A 10,510-nucleotide genomic window follows, 5' to 3' on the forward strand; every position below is an offset into this window, starting at 1 on the left:
AAAAGAGAGTTTTCAAATACGGCATAGCACACTTGTGAGATTACTGTGGGTGGATTGTTCTGATTGTGGTTGTAGTTTTCTTTCTACTCAATGTTGAAATTTTTATTGCCAACTGTGCATTGGTCGCATACGCCTACATTGAATGCGTTGTTATCTGACCAAAAGAATATCGAAAAGATAATTACATGCATGTAGCTATTTCCCTATAGAAGACTAATCTCTTAATGGTAACAACTAGTCGTGCTACAGAAGCATTTTGTATACCAAGAATAGAGCAGATAAAAATTGAAATGTAAGGTAGAATTTGGTGGATAAACCTTTATCTATAGCTTCTTCATTCAGGCAACCAACACATTTAGTTGGTCACTTCTTGTAGAAATCTTTATAGATGTCTTTCTATGCATCCAATTTGTGCTTCGCAATGGGACCTACTTAGATATGATTGATCAGATCATTCGCTTGATAGTTTTGGAGAGTGCAATGTTTTAGGATATACAACTTTTAGATCAGTTTTTTTTTTTACGAAACACTGGAATCTTCAGTTCTGTAACAAGTTTAATATAGTATTAAGTTATAAAAAGGTAGAGTATTGCACATTAGCTGCTTACTAGCTATTGAAATCACTTAAAGTTGGTTTTATGTGTGCCTAGTTTGGTGCTTCTTAGCAGGGTCTGTTTGGATAAGATTGATTTGACAATGAGATTGTTAGTATTAGAAAGTGCAATGTGATTAGGATACAGAACTTTTTGATCAGGTTTTTTGAAAATTTGTGAAAACACTTGACAAATACTTCTGAAGTGTAGCAAGTGGTATATATTATTCAATTATAACAAGATAGAGTATTGCACATTTATTTTTGTTACTTGCTGTAGATATCATTTTATAGAAGGCTTTCTACACCCCCCCTGGATAAGATTTATCCGACCATTAGCTTGCTAGTATTGGAGAGTGCAATGTAATTAGGATACACAATTTTTAGATTAGTTCTTATGGAAAACTGGACAAATGCTTCAGAAATGTAGCGAGTTAGATGTAATATTTAATTATAAAAAGTTGGAGTATTGTACATTGTTGGTTGCTTGCTGTTAATACCATTTTATAGAAGGATTTCTAGGCATCCAACTTTGTCCTTCTCAGCAGGGCCTACTTTGATAGGATTGATCAGACCATTAGCTTGCTATTATTAGAGAGTGAAATGAGATTAGGATACACAATTTAGATCAAGTTTGTGGAAACACTAGACAAATGCTTATGTACTATGTAGTAAGTTTAATATAGTATTCAATTATAGCAAGGTAGAGTATTGCACATTTAGTTGGTTACCAGCTATTGAAATCACTTAAAGGCGGTATTATATGCGTCCAATTTTTCGCTTCTTAGCAAGGCCTTCTTGGAAAAGATTGATCTGACCATGAGCTTGATAGTATTGGAAAGTTCAATATAATTAGGATACATAACTATTAGATTTGTTTTTATGAAAACACTTTGAAAAATGCTTCAGAAGTGTAGCAAGTTTAAGATAGTGTTCATTCTATTTGTTTTATCTTCAATCAACAAATTAGAGTGAATGTATCCTTAGTTTTCTCTACAGAACTGGATTACTACTCAATTTTCTCCACCACTCTACAGGTGTCTCCTCTACACTCTAGATTATCTCTCTTTTCACAACCGGTGAGTTTAAATGAATTCTATTTGTGAAACCCTTATCTAAATGAATTTTATTTGTGAAACCCTTAAGTTGTTTATTTAATTTGATCGATTCGTTAAAAACAAAGTGGCGTTTTGCGGGGAATCAGATTTTCTAACCTTTAGAACTAACGACAAGTAAAACAGATAATTAATAAAAAGCAAGTAAAGAAAGAGAGGGAGATAGATTTGGGTCGAAATCCGGGTTTTCTGTTCGCCTTGACCGGTATTTGGACCCACCTGTCTTTGGGTTTTTGACCCATTTGTTTTTTGTACTTATCGTAGACTAAACATACAATAGTAAATAAAAAAAAGAAACTACAAGGGCATATGCCCAAAATACAATCTTTCGAATGAATTTGGTCTTTTAAGGCCCAATCTCTTCAACTTCTTCCGCTTCGGGACCTGTGCGTCGATTTTTAGGGAATTGCTCTTCAATGGAAGAAACTTGAGCCTTTGTGGATCTCTCGAAAATCAAAGGTAGGAAATAAGATTTCACATGGAACTCAGACGGATTCCACATGCAACACAAAATAATAAATATACAAAAGTATACCTCATTAACTAGAAAAAGAACCATGTTGTATCAAAATAAAATAAATATAGCATAAACGAGGCAATGTCTCGAATTGACAACGGAAGACTATTAGTTTTAACTAAGCCTTAATAAGCATGCTCAATAGCAAATTACTAATATTTGACTACTGACTACATTTAACATTAATAAATGCTCAAGTAGAATAAAAACGATGGCTAAAATTTTAAGCTTAAGGGCTAATAAGATGGAGAGTAAAATCATGGCAAACAACTTAAGCCTTCCTAAATCAAAACAATGCACAATCTGGAACAATCGATCAAAATATTAACATAAACTATCACCCCAAAATTGAGCAGGGACAATCAATAATAATTAAAAAAAACACAGAATCTTAATTGATTTGAAAAAGGAAGTCCCAATATCATTTGACGCTACTTTAACCTTAAAAGAACGCTTACATATCCTCATAACAATACTAAAGTGGTCACTTAATTTACAATAATTTATCCAAAACAATAGCAGCTATGATTAGATACTCTTATGGAGAGGTCCATGATTGATGATGAGATTTTCAAGATATGAACCAAATGTGCAACCATATAATATTAACATTTAAATCAATATGAGAATTTTTTTATAAGCAGACAAGATTGGAGAAAACAGAATACTCAAATAGGAACAAGTAACTAAACTTCAGCTCCTTAATCATGATTGATACTATATGAACCTATAATCTTAGACAAAATTTAACAAATACACAAACACGAACAAAAAGCTTCCCAACAGAAAACCGAAGCATACACAAAAGCTTAATACAGTTAGGTACCACAACAAAGATACATAGTGAGTATGGGCACACGAAGAATTGATTTGGATAATTTCTATCACCTAATTCAGAGAATTTTAATCTATAGCTAAGTTACTACAAACTTTCACATATAATGATTCCTAAAAAGAAGGCAGCCTCAACATGAACATCGTCATTGTTATCTTCTCACTACATGTTCATACGATCACCCGAAATCAAACGAAAATGAAGAAGGCAGATGCACAACTACTTATATCGACTGCTACACAAAAATAATGGAGGGAAGGTGCTTGAAAGGGGTAGAACAAAATACAAGTAGAGCAAACCAGGTCTCAACCCGATAGGCTCAATACAATAACGAAAAACGCAGCTAGAATCTCACAACACAAAAGATTGACAAAATGGGTATTCAAGCTTAACCAAATCAACTCACTAACCTATATGAAACAACTAACCCAAAATCTCTAATCAATGGTATTGAAAGCATAAATTCTAATTTTTCTATTCAAACAGTAAAATTAACATATTGACTATGCAAGAGGAAACTATATTGAGTCCAAATATCCACACTAACTAACTAAAGCCAAGGGAAGAATAAAAATGAGAAATCATAAATCCTTGCAACCCAATACATGTGAACGAATTTCGTTATGCAAAAGACTTAGTAAACTTGCCACAATTCAAGAGAAATAAAGCATGAACCACAAGACTTAAAAAAATACAAAAGTGGACATATATAAAGCCTAATAAGACAGGACAGTGTGAGTAAATGTAAGGAAATCGAGTTTACCTTTCTCGAAGCAGCGGACTGAGATAGCCACGAGTGAGACGAACCATCCACCACACGAACCGAATAGAAATAAAAACTCAAAATCGGACTAGCTTAGGCAAACATCGGTGATCAAGCTAGAAGAGTAATACTCGGATTAAAACTAACTCTTCTTCCTCTCTTTTAAAATGTATTTTTACTATATGCTACAATTCTTTTTGCTGTGTGATTTTTTTCCTAAATAAATTTTTTCCTGAATTTTTTTTTAAACCCCTCCCCCCGTTTAACAACAAAGAAAATTGTCTATTTAGATGAGTACCCGGGCAGATTTCGGGAGGGGGAAAAACATGTAGATTTTTTTTTGGATCCCTTCCAATTTGAAATTCAAAAGCCTCTTAAAGGATAAGTTTGAAAGTTGTCCAATAGTACAAATTCAAACGGTAAATCAATGAGAACCGCAAAATTTTGAGCAATGACGAACATTCAAGGAGATGGCGACACGCGGCTGCCTGCTTTTCTGGGTTTAGTCTCGCAATTCGAGTCGAGAATCTGGACTGACTATGCTGCTGCTGGACTGCTTCTGGGTTTGTTTCCTGCTGGAAGAAGAAGAAGAAGAATGAAACGTATAGGGGTCGGTTGGGTCGGTTTTGTTCTATATTTTGAAAAGGGAATGGGCTTAGTATTTTGGGGTTTCTTTGTATTGGAATTGGGCTGAATGAGGTGAATGGGAATAAAAAAAAATGGGCGAAGACGTTGGTCAATTTTCGACTTAAGAATATGATCATATGAATTGCAATATCGACCAGATTGAGGTAGCCAATTGAAAGCCGTCAAAATTGATATAAAACAAATTAATATAGTCAACTAACGACCTTCTTAATCTCAACGAATTAAAGTAATTAACTTAATTTGTAAACTAATGATTCAAAATTATGAGCAAACTAATTTAGTGAAATACTTACTAAAAACTAAAATCTTCTCGAGACGATTTTCAAATATTTATAAAATGTACTAATTATATACAATATCTGATTATCTAAAAGCAACTTGAAAAATTATTTTGTACTTTATAAAACAATTTTTCAAAAAAAAATTATAATTGAAATTTAAGCTAAACTAAATTAACGAATTAACTAACTTGAAATGTAAAATCTTTATAGAAGGTTGTTTTTCCCAAATATTTTATAAGGTATTAGATACATAAGCAAAAACATAAAAACGCATTTGCTATCTAAAATAATATAAACGTTACTAAATCACTCTAAACTAAATTTATTTTATAAACTAATTATTTTAAATCGTTTGGAAATTTAAGAAGCTCAAAAATCAATTATTATCGGGAGACCGAAAATTGGGTGTCAACAATTGTCGCTCGTTTTACTTCGATTGATGAAGAAATTCGAGGAAAATGAAATTGACCAACCCAATTTTGACCAAACACATCTTCATCTTTAAAAAAAGGATTTGGTACGGACTTTAGGATTTATAGCCGAATCCAGGACACTTGCAGTTCGATATGCTTGATTTAACGCACGATTTTGAAAGAATTCTAAAGTCATCTTGATACTGGAGTATGAAGAGATCGAAATGCTCAGGAATGGGATTCAAGAGAGAATGTTGGAATACAGCCGAGTTTTCAGCATTGAACCCGACTACATATCCTTAAACCTTAGAACTCAGGCTGCTTGTAGTTCGACACGATCGTTGAAAAGGAAATCTATCATGCTAGATAACCTTTGGCTCCGGACAAGTGACAAATTAAATCGAGTATGAAAAGGAGGCTTGTAACCTCTTAGCCATGAATGTGGTGCGCTTCATACCCATAATTAAGAACCTACACGGACAAAATTTTCAAAGCTCTTGGCGCATTGTCACTCAGATTGAAAACTTGCTTCCGGCGATACATAAATTTCCGGATGTGAAATCGAAGCTGATAAACTGAAATAAAAACCAACATGCCTTATGATAGGGGGTGTGGTTTGATTGTGGTGGAAGTCGCTCCTCTGCTCGCGTCCTAAGAGTTTGAAATTCCTCTTTGGACTGTGTCCCAGTTCGCTGCTAAGAAAAAGTTCAACGTTGTGCTGCATCCTTTTTGATGTCGTCCGCATTGTGGTATGTTTTGGAGAATTCATCCTTTCGGATACTCTCGACAAAGACTGAGATATAACTTGTCAGCATAGAAATGCAATTTATGAAGATAGTGTCTTTTACCGTGTTGACACTTAATCGTTCTCCTCGACATTTGACGTCAACTCAATTGGTTTAACCTAAAGCAAATAAAGCTTATGTCTTGTCTTTGCAATATAATCTTCAATGAAATCTTCATTGGATGTCAAAAAAAAAAAAAAGCTGATGCAATGCTGATATTTTTTTCGTTGCTTTCAATGATTCTCTTGGCATTCACTCTTGCCAAATAAAGATGCAGTTGATGTTGAGGGGTAAATATTTCCCTTGAGATTCACGATTCCTCCTATGGCAGTGCATGATTTATTGCGGGGCATGAATATCATCCCGCGATGCGTGAGTTCTTGCGGGGTATGAATATCTTCCCGCAATGGATAAATTTTTGTGAGGCATGAATATCTTCCCGCGATGCATAAATTTCAACGAGGCATGAAATCTTCTCGCGATGCATTAATTTCTGCGAGGTATAAAATCTTCTCGTGATGTATAAATTACTGCGAGGCATGAAATCTTCTCGCGATGCATAAATTTCTGCGAGGTATAAAATCTTCTCACGATGCATAAATTACTGCGAGGCATGAAATCTTCTCACGATGCATATCTCTCCGCGAGGCATAAATATCTTCTCGCGATGCATGAATATTGACTGGTGATGCATGAATATTGACTCGCAATGCATGGTCTTCCGCAATGCTTGAGTATTGACTCGCGATGCATGATTTTCCGCGATGCATGAATATTGACTCACGATGCATGAATATTGACTCACGATTCATGATCTTCCGCAATGCATGAATTTTGACTCGCGATGCATGAATATTGACTCGCGATGCATGATCTTCCGCGATGCATGAATATTGACTCGCGATGCATGATCTTCCACGTTACATGAATATTGACTCGCGATGCATGATCTTCTGCGATGCATGAATATTGACTCGCGATGCATGATCTTGTGAGATGCATGAATATTGACTCGCGATGCATGCATATTAGCTCTTGATGTCATCCTTGATACCAAATGAAGATAGTGCTTCAATTGAGCAACATAGTGATCTTCTGGGGTGCTTTTTTGGATAATCATATTGTCTCCAATGATGATAACTGTAAAATGACTTCCAGACAATATATCGTCTTGATCGACAATTAAATAAATGACCCCTCCGAGTAATGCATAATATCATATCTGACGTTATGATGCAAATGGCGTCCTTTACGGAAACCGTAAACTCTTTCTTGATATTTTCGCTTGATTCACCTTCGAATCTAGCTGGACGTTCTTTATAAATTTTATGTTGTCGGATATTGATTGAAATAAATAATTCATATTCCCAAGTCTCCGACATAAGCGATATAAAATGCTTCCTGCTTGTAGAAAAACTATTGATTTAAGATAGTTTTCTCCTCCTTTGACTTCTCCATATTCATCCATCGGAAGAATTTTCTGATTTCATAGCAAAGCTATTAATGTGCGCCCACATAAAAATTGTTAGTTTTAAAAATGAACTAATCTGTGTTGATTTCTTTAGTTGTCTGCTTCTTGTCCCGCTATTTTCGGCTGACTTGTCCCAGTTACAAGTTTTGGCTACCTTCAACTATCGGTAAGTAAATCATGGAATTTTCGAGATCCTCTCAAAAATTCTGTCCCAGTTGCGAATTATGACGTATCTTCACTCTTGACATGTTGAGGAAGAATCTTCTTCTCGAAAATTTTTGAGTCCCTCTCAAAAATTTTGTCTCAGTTTCTATTGTAGAGAGGAATAAGGGAGATATGACCGAACCCTTGTGGTGCCTACGTATCCCGTTCAAGCAGGAATTAGGTCAAACGTAGTTTCCCCTCAAAGGTTAACAAAATAAAAAAAAATACAAATAAAACCGACCGAGGCCGACCCAGGCCGCCTACTTATATCATTCTTGAGAATTCAGGTCAAACGTAGTTCAAATACAAGGAAATATTAAAAGGGGTAAATGGGGTGAGCGAAGCCGACATAGGCCGCCTACGTATCTCATTCTTGAGAATTCATGTCAGACGTAGTTCATTACAGGAGGGATAAGAGTTTAAGCAAAATGAATACAAGCAAACAAAATGATTACAAGTAAATAACAGAAATGCAAACCGCAGCTTCACACGTAGTATCTCTTGACAGGGTTTGAGTTGATAGGTTTAAGCCATACGGTGCCATCCATCTCCGACAGGACCAAAGCACATCCAGATAATACTTTGCGAACCATGTAAGGTCCTTGCCAGTTTGGCGCGAACTTTCCTTTGTACTCGTTTTGATGAGGAAAAATATGCTTAAGAACCAACCGACCAACTTTGAAAATTTTGGCTCTTACACTCTTGTGAAAGGCACAAATCATTCTCTGTCTATACAACTAACCATGACAGACGACAACTATTATCTTATCATTAATCAAAGTTAGTTGATCAATCCTCTTGCTGACCCATTCAGCATTACTCAACTCAGATTTTTGGATGATTCTCAAAGACGGTATTTTGACTTCAGCAAGTATAACTGCTTCTGTTCCACACACTAGCAGGTATGGAGTACCTCCAGTCGAAGTTCTGACAGTCGTTCGATAACCCAATAAAGCATATAGTAACAACTCATGCCAACCTCAGTGATTGTCAATCATCTTCCTCAGAATCTTCTTGATATTCTTATTTGCGGCCGTTACAACACCATTCATTTGGGGGACACTAAGCGTCAAGTGCGTAATCTTAAATTGCTCATATATATATATCTCATCAAGTTACTATTGCAATTCACACCATTATCAGTAATGATGAATTCTGGTACCCCCAAATTTACTGTTTCCATTTCTTCTAGATTTGGTTTATGCTAATTTTCGAACTGCCAAAATTCCTCGGCGACATACTCTAGTTCCTCTCTTTCTACTTCGTAATCATCAACCTCGTCAATACCTGCCTCATCTTGTTCATTCACCTCATGACATGACATGACATTGGCAAGTCTAAAAATTACATTACTGAAACCATAAACAGACAAAGTTAGGAAAGTAAAGTATAAATAATGAATAAATAAATACAGTTTGAAAATAGAAGAGGCTTTCTTTCAAATTGGAAAACAATGCAAACTTTGGCTATGGCATAGGTCCATGTTTCCTTCTTTGAAAATCATGATAAAAATTCAAAAAAGTTAAAAAAAAATGCAAAATGGTGGTTCTCGGTCCTCTTCCAGACTACCACCGATTTAAAATCTGCATGAAATGATGCCCTTCTACCGAGGATTTCAGGGGATCAGGATGGCAGTGGAGGTCCAGTTCCGCAGCATCTCTCCTGGATCAGCATCGCGGATACCAGATAACTCGACCTCTTCCTCAATAACAGTATCGGTCTCCTCAAAGAGGTCACAGATTCCTTCCCCAAGGTCTTCATGCTCGGCATACTCTCGGACTGGGAAGGATTGATACAGATGTTGGATCGGCTTAGCCAATGCTTGATCATTTTTCTTCTTCGTCTTCATGTCATCATCTGTTGGTATGTACCCCAAACCATATTTGGCTCCCTTGACAAGGACCGGAACACGCTCAATAATTGGGAATCTCTTCCCAATACGAAACCTGGTTCAAAACCATTCTGCAGCATCACAGTAGCTATCATCTGGTACACGATAGGCATGGGAGTCTTTGGGGCCAAGTCTTCACCAGTGGCATTCACCAGCTCCACCGTGTAGAAATCTGTACCTCGCGATATCTCATCAATGATCGGCACCTGTCTGCCAGAGTGACTCCCTTCGCCATGAATAACCAGCTCTTTGTTCTTCCACACGAGCTTCATCATCTAATGTATAGTAGAAGGGACAGCTCCAGCCATATGGATGAAAGGCCTTCCTAGAATAAGGTTATAGCTGGTATTAATATCCAATACTTGAAATTGTGCGCTGAATTCTTCTAGGCCCATTTGAATGATCAAATTCACAGCTCCCAACGTATCTCTCTAAACCCCATCAAAAGCTTTCACATTGACTTGGTTTTGCTCCTGTTTCCCAAGGTCGAACCTTAGGTGCCTCAACGTCGACAACGGGCAGATATTCAGACCAGATCCATCATCTACTAAGACGCGGTTGACAACCTTTTCGTGGCATACAACCATGATGTGCAACACTTTGTTGTGTGACCTCCCTTCAAAAGGCAGCTCATCATCACAAAAGCTAATTTGGTGCCCTCGAATAACCTGGTGAATCATGGCGGCCACGTTATCGCTGCTTGTGACCGCGGGTACGTACGTATCATCGAGAGCTTTTATTTAGTCTAGCCTGTGGGAATGAGATCTCATCAGTAGGGCCCATACGGATATATGAGCAGGAGTCTTCTCCAAATGCCTGACGATAGAATAATCTGTTGGCATCATTCTACTCCAAAATTCATCGTGAACGATGGGAGTAATAATTTTTGTTCCACACCAGTCGTCGTCTGTCTCGATCATATTGACATTGCTGCCTCCATGATTCGGCAATGGGTTGGTGTTGACATTCGGTGCCACCAGTTGGAGAGAGACTAC

General features: G+C 36.7%; 1 long non-coding RNA gene across 1 annotated transcript; it reads right to left on the bottom strand.

The window, feature by feature from the left end:
* Positions 1-1,837: 1,837 nt before the first annotated feature.
* LOC107019135 lies at positions 1,838-4,516 on the bottom strand. Its single transcript, XR_003578345.1, has 2 exons — positions 3,823-4,516; positions 1,838-2,150 (listed from the first exon to the last, which is right to left on the bottom strand). It is a non-coding gene; the product is annotated as an uncharacterized LOC107019135 (long non-coding RNA).
* Positions 4,517-10,510: the final 5,994 nt, after the last annotated feature.

The sequence above is a fragment of the Solanum pennellii genome, chromosome 5, assembly GCF_001406875.1.
Source record: "Solanum pennellii chromosome 5, SPENNV200".
Classification (NCBI taxonomy): Eukaryota; Viridiplantae; Streptophyta; class Magnoliopsida; order Solanales; family Solanaceae; genus Solanum; species Solanum pennellii.